Source organism: Anas acuta, chromosome 9 (genome assembly GCF_963932015.1).
Source record: "Anas acuta chromosome 9, bAnaAcu1.1, whole genome shotgun sequence".
NCBI lineage: Eukaryota > Metazoa > Chordata > Aves > Anseriformes > Anatidae > Anas > Anas acuta.
In genome coordinates this window covers 17,812,552-17,833,092 of record NC_088987.1, presented here as the reverse complement: position 1 = coordinate 17,833,092, position 20,541 = coordinate 17,812,552, and the positions used below count along the sequence as shown (strand labels likewise).

At 42.4% G+C, this 20,541-nt stretch overlaps 1 protein-coding gene across 1 annotated transcript in view; it reads right to left on the bottom strand.

The window, feature by feature from the left end:
* OTOS (otospiralin) overlaps positions 1-20,541 on the bottom strand; it is a 475,301-nt gene that overhangs the window by 341,696 nt on the left and 113,064 nt on the right. The window contains exon 5 of the mRNA XM_068691723.1: positions 19,924-20,105. The gene's annotated coding sequence lies outside the window, so the exon portion shown is untranslated. The remainder of the gene's footprint in view (positions 1-19,923; positions 20,106-20,541) is intronic.

Below are 20,541 nucleotides of genomic sequence, written 5' to 3'. Positions count from 1 at the left end.
TTTTTTTTAAGAAATACATGAAGAGAAGATCACTATCAAAGCTGAATTCATTTCAGAAATGAATTCCACTTTCCATGCATCAAGTATTATGCTATGAATAGTTCCTGTGAAATCAATTGGGCTACCAGTAAGGTATGGTGTTACTCTACAGCATGGGGAAAGTATAACTGAATCCTTTTAAACTTAATATGCATTTGTGAAGAGTATTTTATGGTTTCATACAGATACGTTGAACTACTCCTGCAATTAATAGAGAATTCAGTAGGAGATTTTTTTTCCCCAGCCACAGGAGATAAGGGAGCTTTCAGATACATCCAAATGTCAATATAAGTATCAATCCCATCAATAAAAAAACTCTAGTTCTGATTGTGCAAAATGACAACTGATGCCTTAGCAGTACTCCCTTTTCCAGATTGCAGCAGCTACTGCAAACAGAATTAGCAGAATGAAATTAATTTATCTGCACAAACACTGTAGTAAAAATCTAACAAAGTGTGCCAGAGTGAGGTTGGTACAAACAGCTCTCAGTGCCCCTGGAGCACCTGGGCTGAACACATGCTGAGCTCTGCTTTCAGTACGGCTTCTCTGACTGCTGCGTTCCTCCACCCGTGTGCCCTAAAAGGTTAATGGCTTCTGTGTGCTTGTCTTTTCAGTCCCCAAGGCTGGCACTGCTGAGAAGACTTCATTGGTGAAGCAGGTTCCTAAGGCACTAAAACAAAGCAGGGTAGTCAGATAATCTGGGAACACTGCTGTAAAGTACAAACCTTCCTGGTAGAGGACTGCATTCCCAGTGCAGAAGGAACCCCAGGAGCACAAAAATGGCTCAAGGCAGGTAAGAAGCTGCCACTACATTTCTAAAGATCTGCACCTCCCCTTTAAGGCTACCAGCACACAAGCAGCTGCCCCCACAAAAGCAGGCCTATGCAATCCTTATCAAAGTTCCAGTCCAACAAGATGAAACACTTCTTCCACTTTTTCTAATAGTTTTCAGCACCTAGCACCCATGTACCATGACCTTCACAGACCTTTTAAAATCTACTCAACCCCCGCAGCGGCCTTCTGTAAAGAGGAGTTGGAAGAACCCCCTAAGGTAAGGAAACTAGCACAAACAGCCAAAAGAAAAGAATAAAAAGGAGCTGAACTGACTCAGATCGCAGAGGCTTATTGAAAAGACTGGGAATAACACCAGACTGTCTGGGTTATGGGCAAGACCAACCAACTCGGTACCAGAAGCCATTCTGGCCTGAGTACAGCAGCCACCGAAGGTGCGTTTATAGACGTAGCCTGGCCACTCTCTCAGTTCTAACCAGCCCTTCATGTGAAATGCATCATTCAGCCACGAGAATCAAGTTTTCAGAGAAAACAAACAAAACCCCATCTAGTTTTAAGGCCTGACTTCACAGAACAAGCCTAAAGCTAGACCCATCGGTCAAACTAGGCCCAGGGCCCGTTCCCCTGGTTCCCCAGCAAGGCGCAGGGAGCAGCTGTCTGCCAGCTGCTCACACGTCTGCACAGCGCACCCATCCCACACACCCAGGCCTGTGCACTCAACATTCAGCAAAGCAAACAGGCTTCTTAAAGAAAAGGGCCTCTTACAAAAACACAGCCAGTCGCCTTGTGTCTGAGGCAGCCAGCTTTAAGAGACAACTCTTTCCAGACCTGCCGCTGTATTCCACCTGACATCAGGTAGGTTTCTTGTTCTGCCTGACACCTCTTTTAAAAGTGCTTAGCTTTGGCCTATAAAAATCATCAAGGTTTCAAGGCAGGATATGATCTAAAGTCTGTCTGCACAGGTCATTCTTCCTCCCTATCCCCATGTAACCTTGAATTCAGCTTGCTTGTAATACAGTTGCCCCTACTGGCAGTGCTCTGACTTGAGCTAAGGAGTCATAATGTGTTGTTCGGATGTACATCATGTTCTGAATGGTCAGCAAAATGCTCTGCTGATACAAGGTTTCTCCAGAATAGCACTAGGCATTTAAATGCTGCTTCAGGAAATCTGAGAATGAGAACAATTTTAGAATGAACACGCACACAAAAAAGGAAACAACTCTAAAAACAGTGCCCTTCTCACAAAGCACGTCTGTCAAGAGCTACAGCATCTTAGGTTTTTTTGACAAGAATAAATTGGAAGGCCTATATTTTGCTCCTTTCAATGCTGTACACAGTTTTGGAAGAGAGTCACCTTCTGCCAAACACTCGGTAACCGTGCAGTTGTGTTATGGGAGACATGAAAGGAAACACCCAGGATTCCACAACAACTTCACAGCCTGTCCATGAGGAAAGGTAGCTCAGGGACACGTGGCAGTAGCTGCCCTCTCGCCATGAAAAAGGGATGGTGCTTCCACTGGGCAGCCTGCATTGATGGTGACTACATACTGCCAAACGGAGCAGCCCAAGCCACATCCTGATCTGGCCCCTCACTTGGGCTTGCACCTCAAAAGCTGCTCTGCCCTCTACAGCAGCGATCAGACGTGGACTCGGCCGCGTGTCATTTGCTGCTAGCACGCAGGCTGCCTGCCTGCTTCGTGTCCTGCACAGGACCTGTGTGAATCAGCACCTTAAGGGCTTGCTTCCCTCCATGAATTCCTTCCCAGGCCGTACTACCCAGAGGCAGAGCTGGGATACGAGGCTGACTCCTCTCTTTTAACAGTGAAAGAGGGGGTGTAATTTAGTCAGGGCTGCACTGCTGCCCGAGGCATCTAGCCATGCACACAGAGCGGGCTCCTCTGCAGGCTCTGGCAGCAGAAGCATCAATTTCTGGGGCTGCAGCCGAAGGCTTTAACTGTAACTTCACTCATCTGTGCACAACCTGAACTGTCCAGTCACTAGATGGGGACAGAGTCACATCAGCCTACGTGGGTGACCAGGCTGTGGCAAGAAGCAGCGTGCAGAGCAAATGAATTTCAAGCAGAACGAGCAGAGGCAGGCCTGTCGCCCAGCTCTGCCAAGGGAGCACCACCCAAGCCCAAGAGAGTCACTGGTGCTGCCCTCCCTGTCCTGGTTCTGAAGGCACGGGCACCAGCCCAGTCCTAAAGCAGTTTGGTTTGTCTCCTACCAGCGGCCTCCAGCCCCGTGTAGCTGTGGTGGTATCTCCAGAATCACAGGGCCATAAAAGAGCTACAGCAGCAACAAAGAGACCCTTTAGGAGCTGTTCTTGTGAGTAAGTCAGTCCTGTCAAAAATTTCAGCAAGCGACAGAGACATTCATCCAAGCCACACCATGAGATGAAGCAGACAGGGTTCTGCCAAAAATGTTGCATGAAGGAGGTAGATCTGCTGGGAATTAGCGCGCTCCACCTCCCCTGCCTGCCGCGCAGGAGGCTCTTCTGCACTGCAACTGCTTGTTCGAGCCCACTGCAGCCGCTTAGGAAGCCCGGGCTGCCCTGGAGAGATCAGGCCAAGGCAGCACAGCCGAATGGAGGAATCAAAGGTCTGGGAACTCCCCCTGCACCGGGGTCTCGCCACAGCCGGGAGCAGCTTTGTTGCTCAGCAGCCCAGGCTCCCCAGCAAGCAGCTTGCTTCCTGCCAGGCAGCTAACCCTGCTCACACACAGCTGCCCCTGCCTCAAAGCCTGGCGCTCGCACACCAGCTTAGCTTTTGTGCTGAAGTCATCCAGCTATTTTGCTCTCTTTTTACTGGAGAGAATCTCTCCAAGAAACGAGCCCATCTGCCTGAAGGCACTAGCCCAAGGAACAGCTGCGGATCGCTGTGCCACCTTCACTTACTCCTGTTCAGGAATAAAGAGCCCCTGATACACCTCAAAAACTCAGGAGCATCTTGTACTAAAACACAACACAAATGTTGATGTATCCTTACCACACTACAGCAGCTTCTTTCCTCCATTTATAAACAAGAGAAGCTCCTTCAGAGTAGGTAGAGCTGCACTGCCGTGTCAGGGCAGGAGCCGGGCCCAGTGTTTGCTGTTCTGTACGGAACTGGGAGCAGCTGACTGGGATACCATGACACCTGGGCTTGCTTTCTGTTGCAGTGAGTAATATTTAACTCTGGTTGAACCACCAAGAAATACCACTGAACGCATTTCTGAATGTGGGAACAATACAGAGAAAAGCAACAATACTGTGAACAAGGCAACAGGGTGCACTTGCACATTTGTGCAGCTTTTCAGATGAATGACAGATCTGTTTCAAGGACAGGTAAGCACAACTGTCTTGCTACCTAGAAAGTCCGCACCCAGAAGTGAAGCAGATTTCCAGTTCTCCTGTCTGTCTATCACAGCATTTTCAGGCAGATGTGTCCCCTGTGCATGTCAGTTGGATCTGAATTAGGTCTGAATAAGCTCCACAGACAGTTAACCAAAGCAGAGCCTTGGCTAGCCAGTGTCAGATACATTAGTCTGTGCTAAGCTGAACGTAAAGCACACTCATGCCTACCTGCAGCCTGTGCAAATGCTGCTGCAATGATGAGATCAAGCTGTCTTCTGCTTCAGTGCACCACATTTGGTCCCTTCTCTCCCAGACTGAACTTGCTCAATCTCCTTCACTTCTTGCAAATGACCACAACTTTGTCATTTAAACAGATTTTGCTGTAAAACCATGCTGTTCTCCCAGAACTGAAACAAGGATGGGAGACCTCACCTAGCACCAAGTTTTTCTGATGGCACACAGTTATCAATTCCTAATGATTTGGCCTCTTCAGAGACTCAAGTTAAACATTAGGTATCACAGAGCATTTGTCTACAACCCCGAAGTTCACACGGTACTTGCCTATTTAACATCTATTGAAGTGCATGAATTCATCTGTATTACCACATTTTTGGTTTACTGGTTGTCAGTTTGTAGCAATTATGACAATGGCAAAGAAAGAAGAGAAAACAAAAGTTACAAGAACTGAGGAAAGGGAATCTCACTGGACAATGTTGGTATCAGAAAACATTTAAATGTAAAAGGTTTCAAGTGAGCTTTTATACTCTTAACTTCTTACATTTTCCTGCGTCCTATTGTTAAATCAGTAACCCACACTGTCAGGCTGCTGTTTACAATTACATGCAATTTATTTTGCTAACACATTAAATGAAGTGCCTGAAATAAGCTTCTAAATTAGTTTCAATGGAATAGTTGTTATATTTTCATTAAATTTCAGCATATTCCACAGCAGAAAATTTGCTTGGTATGTTGACTATTATCCCTAGTATAAATTTAACTATTATCCCTAGTATAATTTGCAAAAGAAATAGAGGTGTGACTTGATTAAACACATTCAAATAGCTAAAATGTGTCTACACTTAATTTCATTACAGAAAATAGCTGTTAGATATTAATTAGCATATCTACTAAATGCTATTATTTCTCTCTATGATCATCCTTTATCTAAATGCATTTTCTTTCGGCAACAAAACACAAATCCACTAGAACAGCATCATTTATAACCAGAGCTGATCTTCCCTTTCCACCTCAACACCTTCCTCCTCTTTGCTTCTAAACTACCACCTCTCCTCCTTAAGACCCTGGGAGAAACAAGGCTAAACTAGCATGTCCACACCACTGCTTATCCCTGTCTTCTGCTCAGCCAGAGCTACAGCCAAAGCTCTGGGCACTGCACTGACCCAGACTACAGCTGCCCTGCAATGAGACCAGAGAATGCTCCACAGAGTGTGTGGCAAAAATCCCTCAGCGTGGCCCCTGCAGCATCAGCATGACAGGCCCTCAGAGGACCTGTAGTATCTTTTTACCAACATCTTTACAGCAACATAAGTTTCTGTGTTGGTACATCTTTGTGGCTGTGAGCTCCTACAACAGACTGCTGCTCGCCACAAACTATCTAGATGGAGCACGCTATCTCTTAGTATACTATTTTTTTTTGCAAAGGTCTGCCAAAGGAAATGTTAAGGGTTTAATTCAGCCTGAATAGTAACAATGAAAGACAGTTTCAGCATGAATTTAGTAGCAAACCATTATTCTCACAGACCCAAATGAAGTCAGTGGCATCTCTCTCAGTGTCCAACAGTGTGCAAGAGAGATTAAGATCCAAAAGGTAAGCATTTAAATTGCCCGTCAGCGTGCAAAGGGACCCAGCAGGACCAGTTCCCTCCTTGGCTAGCACTGTACCATCACAAACAACATCAAACCTGATACCTACTGACAATGCTGCCAGGAAAAGCCAGTGTCCACGTTTTAGTCAATTCTAATCCAGAGTGTGATTAAAAAACAATCACCTTCATAGTAATTACTATGAAGAGAGAATTGGTAAGAGATGGAGCAAAGCCCCTCCACAGAAGAGGGAAAGTAGGTCCTTTGACTGGAATTAACCATCCAGTGGAATAATGCACACAATTTGCCAAAGCATCAGGTCGAGCTGCTATTTTCACAGATAATTTCACAGCAATAAGAAAGTCACACTGATTAAATCCCTACACCATTTTCTGGATGATAATATTCACATTTGCTTAATACCAACTGTGCTGCTTAATTGTCAGGGAGCATCATTCTCTACAGCTAAATGGTAACCACCACAAGGCATCTACGGCAGCCAACAACCTGGCAGCATCTTAAGCTGCTCACTGATCATGGAAATGGGGCCAGGTTACTCACACCATCTGCTACAGAGAGGAGGTGGACACTTGAGACTGTTGGTTCAAAGCACCATTAGACAGGACACATGCAATAAAGGTGGAAGGAAGTAAATCAATTTTAAAAAAATCAGAGCAGGATATAAAAGACAAGAAATCTTCAAATTCAAGATATTCCATTCCTACAGAACAAACCCTAATTTTCCTTACCAAAGCATTACTTTTGAGTACTTGTGTTCAGTTTTACTGTTCTAAGGATTGCCAAGCTAAGAAAACAGTTTTTACTGAAACCAATAGCAAAATCAAAAGTATTTTTGTTTTCACATCTGAGTAAAACCAAGTTCTTTCAACAGTTAATAAGAAGCCCAGAAAATAAAATAATCTGAGATCCTTGACTCAGAGCCAGACTTGAACCTATGTTTTCACATACACGGAGAAGGCTTTGCAAGTCAGACCTTTCCCCCCATCACCCTTCTTATCCTCTACTCTTCCCCAAGCAACATTCCTGTTGAGGTTAGCCCAGTGCTACCTGTGCTTCCACTGATGTCCGGGGCAAAGGCATCTTTTCCATGGGAACAGTGGGGAAGTCCAACTTGGGTATCTTCAGCAGCAGTCAAATGTTCCTCTCTGCTCCCCTACCTGGGTTTAACCCCTACACCGTTCCATGCCTAAAAGCTAATTCTGTCAGAGGCCTGCTTCAGTACAGCTGTTGCTGTTCCTGGAACACCCACCTTCTAGAGACAGACCTTGGGATGATGCTGACAGGTTGGAGCCATGCTTGCAGATAAGCTGAACAGGGAGCATCATCTGGCCATGCCCATGCAGTCTCTCTCAAGACCTTCTAGTAAGAACATGAGAGCAGGAATTTTTATTTGGACTTAAAGAAACTTGACTATTTGCTTCTTTCATGCCTACCCCCATTAACTATATACATAGTGCATATAATGTAACCTACTTACTTGCCTGTCTCCCATGCCAACTCTCAGCATAGAATTAATGCTTTGATAGAATAATAAACCTCAAAACCTGAGCTGATAATGGACAGTCACATTAGATGCTTAAATTATAGCAGCATGAACGGCCTTGCAATAATCAAGCCTGCAACTGCCAAAATGTTTTCATTGTTCATTAACTGGAACCTTTTTTGCATTGCTAATCCTAATGAACTGCCATTCTCATTACCATTCCAAGCACTGTCTATAGCACATCTCTGGATTTCTTTTCCACCCAAACATACAATCTTACTCAACTGGCAGCCTGTTAATGTATCAAAAGCACCGAACTGGCTGCTTCTAATGCAACCATAACAAATCCACAGCACAGACACCTTTAGGGGGAAGTTCAGTTCAGTCTTCAAGGGTTTTCATTGATGTAGAAAAACAGAAGGTCTTTTATTGAATACATGGTACAGCAGAGTTTAAGTTCCAAATCCAAAATCCACTGAAGTTAATGGGAGTCTTTTTATTGATTTCTGTATATACTGAACTGATTTAACTCTCTCCTTTCCTCCTCTGCTCCTCCCAAAGCAGGTAGAAGTGAGTTCACTGACAGTGCAGAGACAGAAATTCCTTGCAAGGAGTAGGAACAATGTCTGTGTAGGAAAGGTTCTGCACTTTAATGTACTGAATTACCAATGCCATTTCCTCTGCTCTAACTCTGCAGTGCTGGAGTTCAGGGAGCACAAAGCATTCGGTAATTCTTCTCAGTCTACAAGAAAGGTTTTTCCTTTCTCAAATTTATAATAAAAATTTTGTAGAGAATTTATCAGAGGCTCTGAAAAGACGGTTTACTCCTCCCTCTGTTCTTCATCTATAAGCAAGAAGGAGGAGACCAGAGGTTCTTGTTCACTGAGCATCCATTTCGCATGGAGAAGAAGCATTCAGAAAGCAAATTCTAGAAGATCAGACATTAGTTGAGGACATAAGTGCAAAAGGAGAGCAGAAAACAGAGACTGACTTTCACTTTACATTCAATTGAGTAAATCAAAAATGAGCCAGTAGTTTCTTAATGGTAGATACCTCACTCACATAACCCATGAGAGACATCTAATGAAAGAAAAGCCAGATGTGGAACCTGGTTTATTTTCATCAACTCTTTCATTTTCAAGTATATCAGCCCTGAAACAGAAGAGGTTAACAAAGGCACATTTTTTGAGGAATTTCAGCTTCAAACTAATGTTTTGCTCTACAGAAAACGTTATTCCCTTCAACGTCAAGGCAGGGAATATATTTTTCTTCCCTTCTCAAAAGAGACTGTATCTCCAGAGACCAAAAATGACGTTTGAGACCTAAGTTCTTACTTTAAATTAAACACATCACTGTAACATTTTAGCATCTCCTCTTTTATTTCACATTGCACTAAGCATTTCCACACTGACCAAGGCTCCAAACTTCTTAAGAGAGCAGTTTTGTATTTGGAGATTTTTTGTTCATCTCCCCCAATATTTGCTATTTCACCTAAGCTGTCTTTCAATAAAGCCTCCAATACTTATTCTATCTGATGATTCAAAATAGCAAGAAATGTTCTGTGCAAGCTGAGAAAATCATCATGCGTTCCTGTGAGACACTGGCTCTGGAAAACCAAAGAACAGCAGACCCCAGGAACGGAAGGGTGAAGGTCAGGTAAAGAATATGCTTTTCCTATAAAAAGCTCCTTAAGAAGATATACTAGGCTAAAAACCAAACCAATAGCCTAAGAAAAAGTTATTTTCAAGAAATCAGTAGGCAGAAGGTGGACTCACAGACCAAAATTCCTAGTAGAAGAATTGTTGCACAAGAGCAGCTGATGTGAGCAAGAGCAACACTAAGTACTTCTTCCATATGGATCACCTCCAAGTCTTAGAAACCTCATTAGCGCCGAGCTTTAAGAACAAACACTTTTAAAAAGAAAATCGCACTTTTGATTTAGATAGAGAAAACAAATCAACCGATACTGTAAGTCAGTATTAACTAAAAGAACAGAAGCCATCGAAGTCCCCTAGAACCTCCCTTAAATCCTCATCAATTCCTGCAGGTTTTGGATCAGACATTTTGGCAATTTATCGAGAAATTTTTCTAACTCAATATGCCTATTTAATTACTCCTCAAATAGCACAGTAACAGGAAAAAGCACAAGATTATTTTATTTTTTATAGAACACTCTTTGTTACTGCCAAGATCTGAAGGATTGGTGATGACCCAGTTGTTGTCCTTTGGAAGCATCTGGTCCTTTGTACTGTAAGTCTTTGGCACAGCATTCCTAACCTAAAATCTGTTACTTTACTACAAGCCCTCAACAAAACAGAAAAGGTGGTTTTGAACTAGTCACAGAAGGCAGACACTTGAGACAAAGCTGTCTAAAATTTGCATGAAAAATTTTTCAGCCAGCCTCAAAACCACATGCAGAGAGGTCTCTGTTCTCTCCCCTAGAGATCTTTAGCTTGACCAGGCAAGGAAAAGTAAGGTTTGGCTTGGATTTGGAGAAGGCCAGAAAGACATTAAACACAATTCTCAAAAAATTATGCTTGTGAAATTCATTATTAGGATTTACTGAATCTTCCAGCCTCAAGAAACTGACCAGTAGAACTCAATTCCAAACCAGCTTCTGCTAAGTCATAACTACAGAAGTAGGTTTATTACACAAACCTCATCAGATAGACAAAAAGGCACCAAGATAATGTTGAGGGAACAATACTGCTACTAAGTACTCACCATATACCTACATACAAGCACACAAGTGTCATCACTGCCTGCACTACACTTATGTAGTCAGTTAGACCAACGCGTAAGTGAGGACAAAAGCCTCTAGCAATGCTGTGCTCACTTCCTGATATGTATTCACAGATGCTGAACAAACAGGTCAACATTGGTTGTAATTCATTTTAAGACTTTGGAGACCTGTGTTTCAGACAAGGGATTAAACCATATTCCCCAGAAATACTACGAACACCGGCAGTTAAGACACACTGGTCTTAACATACTATAATCATGTTCAGCATTTTCTTTTTTACCAGTTTTTAAAATGGGATCTAGAAGAACTAAAAAATACGATGGCTCCAAAATATAAAATCAGTGGATATTTCATCTGTGCTGCCAAGGTAGACAAAGCCTGGCAGCACTGCAGCGGAAAAAAAACAATTGGTGAAGCAGAAGGCTCCATCTCAGTGAAGTTCATCTGATTATAGGCTTGAATAAACCCTGTAATAACAGACTTGTATGACAAGCAGAGGGTAGGCCAGGCAGAGACCACCTTGACCTTCACTAACTAGAATCCAATAGTCATTTATCCATCCCTTTTTTCTGATCTGATGAAGCCACTTAGGGAGGAGATGGGACAAGCACTGATGAGATATCTCTTAGAAAAGTTTGACCATCAGAAACAGGAAAATCACCTACAGAAGGGGGAAGATAACAAGTCCAAATTGAAAGCAGAGACAACACGTTAGAAATAACAACTATCGCAACAAAAACATCGCCTTCAAGCCATCCACCAGCTCCAAGGTAAGTGATATGCCTGACAGATATGCCTGAGAGACAAATGAGAGTTGAGGAGATTGCCTGATGTGCATTAAACTGAGAAGAAAAAAAAATTGAAACCACTTTTTAACAGATACCAGGCACTGATCTGAATACTCCTGTGGAAAAAAAAAAAAAATCAGACCATTTCAACATATTTTTTTCCCTTCTCTTCCACATGTCTGCTACAAGTCATACTCCAAAGGCAGTTAACTTTTTTGGACTGTCAGGGTGTAATATTCATAACTTAGAGTATAATGAACCCTGAGAAAACTAATGAGCTGTACTTGGAGGGCATCCTAGCATGGACTTGACTTGGACTCATTCTGACACCAGTGATCTCCATAGACGATTCTCCTGAAATCCTTCAGGATTCACGGATCAAAACCAAATCAAATTACCTCATTTCAGATTAATGTAAGAGCACTCTAAGGTACCACTGGCTTTAGCAGCTTTCCTACGAGAGAGCATCCAGGCAACTGGAGCTGGAAGAAGGTATGTGCTTTGCATATGGCTCTCCTCTCCTACTATGGGTTGTAAGGAACTGCTTGGAACGTCCTTCTATATCCACTAAGGAGAGGGAGACATCAAATTTAATCTCTTGTACTTATATGTGTACCTTGAAATACACCGAAAATTCAATCTGCATTATGTTTTCCTGTTTAAACCTCGCAAGTCTGAGACCACACTTTATCCAAGTACTAAAAGGACTTGCTGCTTCCAGTACAGTATTTGGTTCCCTACGGTGTGAAGCCTGATGTTGAGGGAGTCACTTGAACTGGACTTAAGTGCTACGTGCAATAACACTGCTTCTTCCAATAGCTCAGTTGCTTGTCCCAAGTTTCTGATTTTTTTTCCCCAATTATTTTCCTGTCAATAAGCCTGACATAAAACATGCTGCCAAGTAATTAATACAGCTATAGGATGCACAGTTTATGTGTGTGACCAGTACATACGGGTAATGTATACTTTTTGCCCTTGAATGAGCTGCTCAGAAGTGGGGAACCAGTATATGTAGTCCCTTACACTTTTAATATAAACATCACCCTCACTGCTGCTAATCTCCTCTCTCTTTGGCTCTTATAACATAATCATGAAGAGGCTACGCTTGGCTTCCTCAGTTAAATATTTCAATTCCCAGTCATATTGAAAATACAGCCATTTTCCATGGCATCATGGTGCAAGCAAAATTGACAATTACACTATTGCTCTGTTTATCATACAAACATAACCCCTAAGATGAGCAGTTAAGAAAGGAACGCTTATGTTTCTATGCAGAGATGGAAAGTGCATCATTAGACAATTTCTGGCTATTGACAGATACTATCTATAATAATCTTTTGCTAAAAATACTGGAATGCACACTCTCAAAATAAAGGAGAAATCCTGCCAGCTCTTGGAATAGGTGATTCATCCACACTGGTCAGACAATAAATCAGATCACAGTTACAAAGTTATGAATTGAAGCCTGTATTTCTCTCATCTTACTCATCAAAATGTTTTATTATTGGAGCATTAAGAGAGGAAAGGAAAGAAAAAAGACAGTTATTTAAATAAAATTAGGACAAAGTCCATAAAATGTGATTGGCTAGACGTAAGATATGGTGTCAGCTTTGTTCTGACATATTTTGAAGATTCTTCAATAGTTCACTAGCTGCAGTGTAACTGTAGAATTGTACGACCTCATTAAAAGAGCAAGTGGGGCAGGTGTGATTTTTTTCTATAAATTGGAGCAGTGTAACTAAAGCTTTCATACACAATTATTTTTTAAATCAAGGCTATAAACTGTCCTATCGTACACACACAATTTCAAAGAAGTGACAAAGAACACACTAAAATACAACATGAATACTTTGCTAAGGGTTTTGGCAGCCTTAAAACCTCAGCATCCAGCAAGATTCCATATATCTCTGCAGAAATACAGAAGCCTGTACCAAAAATTATTTGCTTTCTATTGAATGTGGGAGCAGAACTCTCTTGATATTCACCATAGACGAGTGGCTTTTAAAGATGTTGATATTCTCATTGAAAAAGGAGATAGATGACACAGACCAAGGCAGGCATCACGGGCAGTCAACATTTCAATAATTAACATAGCTGTATTTTTCACATCTCTTTCAACGACAGAAATTATCATACAATGCCTTTCACTGGAGGAAAAAAAAAAAGGAAGATAATTTACAGTTATTTCAAATGCTCTAAGTGTAAATGATTAAGTTATTCTCTTTCACTCCACTGAGAAAAACTCAGAGCAGCTTTATGGGTTAGTGCTGAGCAGCTTGAACTGTGACTTCAATTTCCCTGGATCCTCTATAACCTCAGACTATGGTTATATAAAGGGTTCTTGGGTCTACATATCCATTTTCACTAGTTTTAATGGAATGCTTAGGTGAGCTTGTCATCAGCACAGGGAGATTCAAGCCTTTCCATCTTGTTGTGAGTTTGATAAAGAACCAAACAAAAAACTGCTGGAACTCAAAAGTTGCTGAAGGTAGAGCCCTCTTACTTCTTTCATCATTAAAGACAACACAATATTTCACTGTGGCAGAAACCAAGCTATATATGCTTCTAGCTTTGATACAGACACAATGCAAATGACTGCTCTTCAGCACTTAGAAAACTCACTGGAAAATTTATGCCTATGAAAAATGATGAATAGGAAATATGTATCTTTAGGCAATGCAGACAACAGTAAGGGGAGTTGTCGGACCCAGCACAACAGCTACATGTGAATTTAATGATAGAGAACAGAATAGAAATCACAAATCATATTGAGTTGCTCCTCATGTTTATAGCCCTGGGCACCGAGATGCAACTTGAAACAACAATGCTCACATTAACAAGTTGTTTGACTTTGGAGGACTTCAGAAAGCACCAAGTTCCAACGCACAATGATAAAGAAGCAGCACTGGGTTTAGAAAGTCATGCTGAGTGCCAGAAGCAACATGCACTGACCTAAACCTTTAAGACACAAGCTTATGTCTGGAAACAAATTAGTGTCACTCCAATTTACACTGAAGTTATGAAGACTGCTATCAATATCAACCAGGGAAGCAAGAACCCTCTTCAGGGTCAAGTGAAGCAACGTACCTCCTTGTGCATAATTTGCTCTCAAGTACTGCAAAAGCAAAACACCAATGGTGGACCAAGAGCAAGCTTGGAGAAAAAAACACAGTGCAAATAAACTTCATCTATAGGTCAGGAAATAACAGATTATCTGGAAGAGAAAGCAATTGCATCCCATACAGAATTCTTTAAAAGCCACGTAGAATGGACTTAAACCTGTATAGGACTCCAAGTCATAGATTTTCATGGCAGTAGCTAAACATGATGGAGAAATTTGCTTGCAACCCATAGTCACCTTCCGTTACAATCAGAACAGACTCCGGTTCCTATATGGAAGTTGTTAATTAGCAACTTCAAACACACCTCTTGAAAAGCAAGTTTTAGACACTACACTGTGATACTTATGGAGAGCAGAAGCTCCTGAGTGATGAAATGAAGTGGGAGAAACATGACCAGACTGAGGAAAGACAATTAAAGAACCAGACATGGAGAAAGCAGGAGTAACCACAAGCCTAACAGCAACACCATCTGCTGTTTTAGAGCAAGGTACAACAGCCTCAGCGGGCCAGGTACTGAATTTCATTTTGCACTAAGCCTGCAGACAGCTGCTCAGACACAGTAAGCTAGGGCATACAATAGCCGAAAGGACTTCAGAAGTTTCCCAGATAAAGGAAATGTGCATTTTGCTCAGAGTGTGCACTTGGTGGGGCGGGGGGAGTAGGAAAATGGGTGCTGCCTACTAGCATCCACAACCACAGCAGCAAGAATGAACACAAGTGCTTGTTTCTCACTCAGCTCCTGAGCTCAAGTTGTTAATGTTACTTTCACATCCACTTGCTGTTAGCAAATTTTGTCCTGTTCTACCTGAGCCAGGAGCCTAACACCCAGAAACCTGCTCATGGACTACCTTAATCAGGGTGGTTGAGAGTTCAGCACTAGAGCTATAACCAGAATCCATAGCATTCAGAAGTACTAGAAGAAAATGTACTATATATTTTCCACTTAATACTATATAGAAAACATGTGCAGATACATGGCTAGAAGCCTCCAAGTAGAAGGCATTTGGATCTCAGGATTTCATTACTGAAAGTTGCAGGAACAGGCCACACATTGTCAAAGGATTTAAAAAACTTTATACCACCAGCTTGTAACTACTGCTTCTGGTTATTAAGCTCACTCAGTGATGCTTTTTCTCCCTTGGATGACTTAGAAATAAGATCTCTGTAATTGTGTAACATTTGTATAGCAAGATTTGTCTTTCTTGGTGAACAGAGCAATACAGATTCAGTGGGACCTGTGTGTTTTTAAGAAACGTCAAGCCAAAATCACACCCGTAGGACCTGACCTCGCTACCCTTCTGCGTCAGTTCTCTGCAGCACTGCACCTCTGCTATTTGATACCAGAAGCGGGCAATTCCATCCAAGGAATACGATCAGATGGAAGCCTAAGTGCAGTGGCTTGATTTTGCTTGAGATTAAATAACTTCGAAAGTGAAGTTACAGAGATCTGACAAATATTAAATAACTCCCAATCTAACAATAGATTTCTCAGTTTCTGACAGTCCTGCTCAAAGCCCAGTGAAGCGAGACGCTGACACAACAGCAAATTTCAACAAAGCTCTCATACAGCTAAAATTATCCAGAGATCTCCTAAAGTGCATTTGCTCCTGTGTTAGAGCATTGTGCCCCACCAGCCAGCTACAACGAGTGCAATAAGCAGCACAGATCATGCCCCTAGCACAACCCAGTGCACAGAGCTTCCCGCAGAAGCAAGTCCAGCTGGAGGGGATAACTCCAGAGCAGGCTCATCCACAACATGAGGATCACCAGAACTGGCAGCAGAGCATTTGTCTTGGTCTGAGTGAATGCAGAGCCCTGGCTGTTGTCTGTAACTACGAACATCTCTATTACCAGCAGCAGATGCAGCCCCTCATTCACAGCTATGAGGGCAAGCTGAAAAGAAAAGCCCTCACCCTTAGGTACATCTTCCTTGGGTGCTTTTGATGGATTCCACCACGGACTCCATTATTCAAAATGCACAGTGATTCCTGTTTTAAAAGTATCATGGAGGAAGACATCTAGGGATGCATCTGAATCAAACATGGTGAAAATACAGAGCATTTCAAATGTAATCTTCATTTCAGAAGCTGTCACACTGGTCACAGCCTCCTTTTCACAACAGCTACAAGCTGCCCCACGTCAGTCTGAGCTTTACAGGGTTTCTGTTAAAGAAATGGTAAACAAGTTAAGTTGGCAGCTAGAGCAACCACTTTCCAGCACTCGGGCACTGTACAAGCTTTTGCTTCTTCCCCCTGCCAGGGCACTGGATTGCTTCTGTTTTCAGGTTTATACCTCTCCCCCCACTGCCTGCTCTCAGTGAATATCCTATTAAACACCCCTGGAGATCAAAACACATTTTACTAACAACTTGAAACTAGGTTTCAGATCCCAAGACCTGGCAAACTTACACAGTGCTACTCAGGACGCACAGAAGCATGGCCTTAAAGCTTGGCTGTGTGTAACGATTAAGAGAGCCAAGGACCAGAAGACCTCAAATCCTGAAAGGCCTGTCTCATATTCCAAGAATGGACAAGACAGGGCACTTCACATGATCCACTTTTAAAAATGCTGAACCCTAAAGTGGATTGCATCTGTCAAATAGTATGTGAGCTTAGAAAATGATACTCTAGACTGGGAATAAAAGTCTGTAGTTAACGAATTACTAATAATGATAACTAACCCAGACAGGATTTTTTTCCCCTTTGATACTACTTGCAGCATCACTGGAAAAGTAGACTTCATTATCCAGCGTACAGGATGGGACAGATTAATGCGAAACATATGCTGGGACTAGATCACTAGATACTTTGTTCTGGAAATTCCTGTTACAGTTACCCTAAAAATTAGAATCAAGCCCCAGCCAGGGTAAACTGTAAAACTTCTCATTTCTGTTAGTTTCTTTTTTTTTCTGTTTTCTGAGCACATTTTTTAAAAAAAATGACATTTAGATACACATATGTCTTGCTTCAAGCAAGCTCCAGACCCTTCCAAAGCAGAATTGTGCTTAAAAAAAGCAAAGCACTTCCATTTCCCACAGAACACTTGTGTTCAAATGCAGCATCTGCTTCTTAAGTAGAGGTCCGGCTTTGGAACAGAGTTTGCCAGCTGGGTTAAATCAAGTCACAGGAGTCAGATTCCCCCTAGTTTTCAGAGTGCATTTCAAATGACCCTGTACACAAAACATTACAAGTGTGTATAAATTAAAAGGAACAATTATCCACCGCAACATCAGGAATTCCAAATGCCACAGGCATTTCTTTTCCGGATTTACCACCAGACAGCATCTTCATGCCACGCTGGGGAGGAAGCTGCAGGGCACCGTGAGTCCCAGAAGGAATCTGAAATGGCCAGGGAATGCCAGGGACCATATGCTAGAGCTGCAGCCTTTTAGAGAAGTTTGGATGTGCTCTGATACTCCATGAGTTTCAAAGAGTGTAGAAATTGAACCTACATAGCACTGTCAGCCAGGAATTTGGTGCCTTCTTCCCTGCTCTGCCACTAAGCCCCTTTTTAAAATGCTGGTAGGAAACTCAGAGTCCTTTTATCCTTAGACATGGAGTTGTAAGTCTGGAGGTCATGAATGTGTCGTGTCTACTTCCCCAAATACACTGGATGACAGCTAAGGATTTCTCAATTTAATTTTAGGAAAGGAGCAATTGATTTAACTTACTGGCAAGAGCCACTGGCAAAACAGCTCAAACCCCAAATCCACGCACAGAAGCGCTGACTAAGATGCCACGTGCCACCCTCCAGTAAGCTAAACCTCTGCCCTCTGCAGCCACCGGGACCAGGCTCCAGCCCAGCTCCTGTCCTACCCAGAACAGGGATTACTGAGCCAGGTGTGCTGCCAGGTGGGGATCCCTTAGCCGCTGTCGAGCAGAGCATCCACGCAAACCACGGCACTGGGTCTGCAGGCTCCTGCATGAGCACTGAGGAGGTGCCCAGAGCCCAGGCAATCTGCGGGCTCACATTTCTCACACTCCTTAGGCACAGCTCACTTCTGGCACTTGTGCTGGCTTGCTCACAGCCAGTTTTGGATCTTGGTGCAGCACTGCGCTGTGCCACGTCCACCAGCCTTTGCTGAAGCCATACTCGGACAGTTTGTGCAGGACCTCAATGCACCTTCTCTGGGTGAGCTTTAAAATCCAGGTGTTTGCAGAAGACAGGAATTCAGTAGCACTTGGACCTTCGACAAGAGAACATTTTGCTTCCCGCCTCACTAAAGAAAACAAACTGACGTGTAAGTTAATTAGTGACACTGTACAGCCCCTGATGGTCACATCCTTTCAGACTACCTGACAGTCATAAGAATTAATTGGTTTGATTTGCATGATACCTGCTTTGCAGTAAATCTTTGGACCTTTACCAACCTGCAGACTTTCTCATATCACACACCAGACACTGCAACCTTGTGGAACTGATTGCTTGCAATGCTTCCTTCTGGAGAAGGGAGAGAGCAGTGATGGTTCACCTTTAGTCAGCAGAGCTCCAAGTAGCACGTTTTGCCTACTTTATTTTCCCATTCAAAAATGAATTAGAAAGCCCTAGAGAACAGAACACAGCACTCTTGCAACAGGCTGTTTCACCACATTATTCCACAGACATGACGTTTGAGGTATTTTGGAGGTTTTGTGCACCTGTGTAAATGGCCAAAAAATTTATCCTAAAACCACACATGTTATCATACACAGATCTAATCTGTCTGCACCCTGCATTCTGTTTAGTATGTGACATTGCTAAACACCTACCTTACCTTTTGGCAAATGGACCAAATCTTCACAATTAAAGCTGAACATCCATGAAAAGATTTGTGTGGCTTTCAAAATGGACAGCATCGTCTTAGCATGCATAATTGGCACAGTTACAGAAATAAAACTCTGCTATATCCTCTTTTTGAAATGCTGAGTTCCAGAACTATTTTGATAGGGAGGGCATTACGCTTTCCTCTGTTCAGCAGGTAGGAAACAACAGCATCAACCTTCCAAGCAACGTTCAAAGTGGAAATTCAGTCAACATGTTTCTACTTTCTACGGCTGTATCTCTATACTTTGAAGTGGTGATTACTTTTGCAAAACCTCATTTTATAGGCTTGCCAACAGATTTCCGTGTAGATTGCAAATTAACTAGCAAAGAAAGCTGCTACTATGGTCCTCATTAGCACATAGTTATTTCCAGAACAAGTCTCCAGTTTCTTAGATTATTACACAAGCTCCAAACTGAATTCCAGCATCATAATTAAGTTCCCTCTTTTAACTTGAGACCATATAAAACTGTGGTCTAGCTTATTTCTGCAATCTGTTTGTGTCTTATGTTCTGACTCAAGGACAGGTGTGGTTTTTGTGATGTGCTGTTTCATTTTATCTGAGATTGGGCTAAACAGTTTTACTTCTCCTTTGATTTCAAGTGTCAAAAATGGTAAAATCGTTCATCTGGATTATCTGCCCCAAAACAACGGGTATTTACTAGAGGAAGAGGAGGGAAGAGAAATGAATATGAAGTGCAAACATCAAGTTCAGCACCTTATTCTGTGTAGGGAATATCAATCTATATCTCCCATTTTCTGAGAAAGGAGCACTCAAACCTGTCTATTGTGAGTATCTGGAACCAAAACCCAAACTAATTCATTTGGGTAAAAAAAGAACTACTGCAAAAAAGGAGCAAATATTTTATCGAAACCACATTTTCAACAGCTGAACTGAAACTTCCCATATTCCCACAGAGTCACATCAAACTGCTCTAAACGCTCACAAGCACAATCAAAACAGAGGCTGAAATACCTGCCACCTCAAGGCACCGCTGAGTCTGGGGAAGTAGTTGCAAAGGTCACAGGCTCAGAGATGCCTTCAGATCTCACACGAAGCTACTTCATCTTGGTGATCCATAATGCAGACCTCATAGCATATTTGCTCTTTGCTTTCAAATTTGCTTAGGCTACTCCTTTAAATTTTTTTGTCCAACTCTGCAGAAAAAAGGGAAAGAAAGCTGAGTTATGACTGATATTGAAATGACACTTCCAGTCAGTCAGTGAAAACGTTTAACTCCTGAATCTGACTCATACAAGGGCACCAGTTATAAAGCACTGTGTTGTGCAGTCAGAAGGTAGAAAAGGAAGCTATGGAAAAAGCAGCTTCCATCTTACATGGAGAAATCTCAGGGCAGAGTTTTGGAGGCTGCTACTGGGCTGAACAAAGGTTTTGCTTCTGCATCATCTCCTTTTTGCTGCTTCCCATATTGGAGGTAGCAGATGAAGAGTGAGCCAGACATTAAAATGCTCCCTAAGTCAGGACTTTGTGCTTTCACACAGCGACTCAATTAATCAAAGTTTTTGCCATAAAATTCAAGCGGCAATGCTCAAAGCCAAGTCAAGTCACAAAATACAAGCTGATTAATTTCCC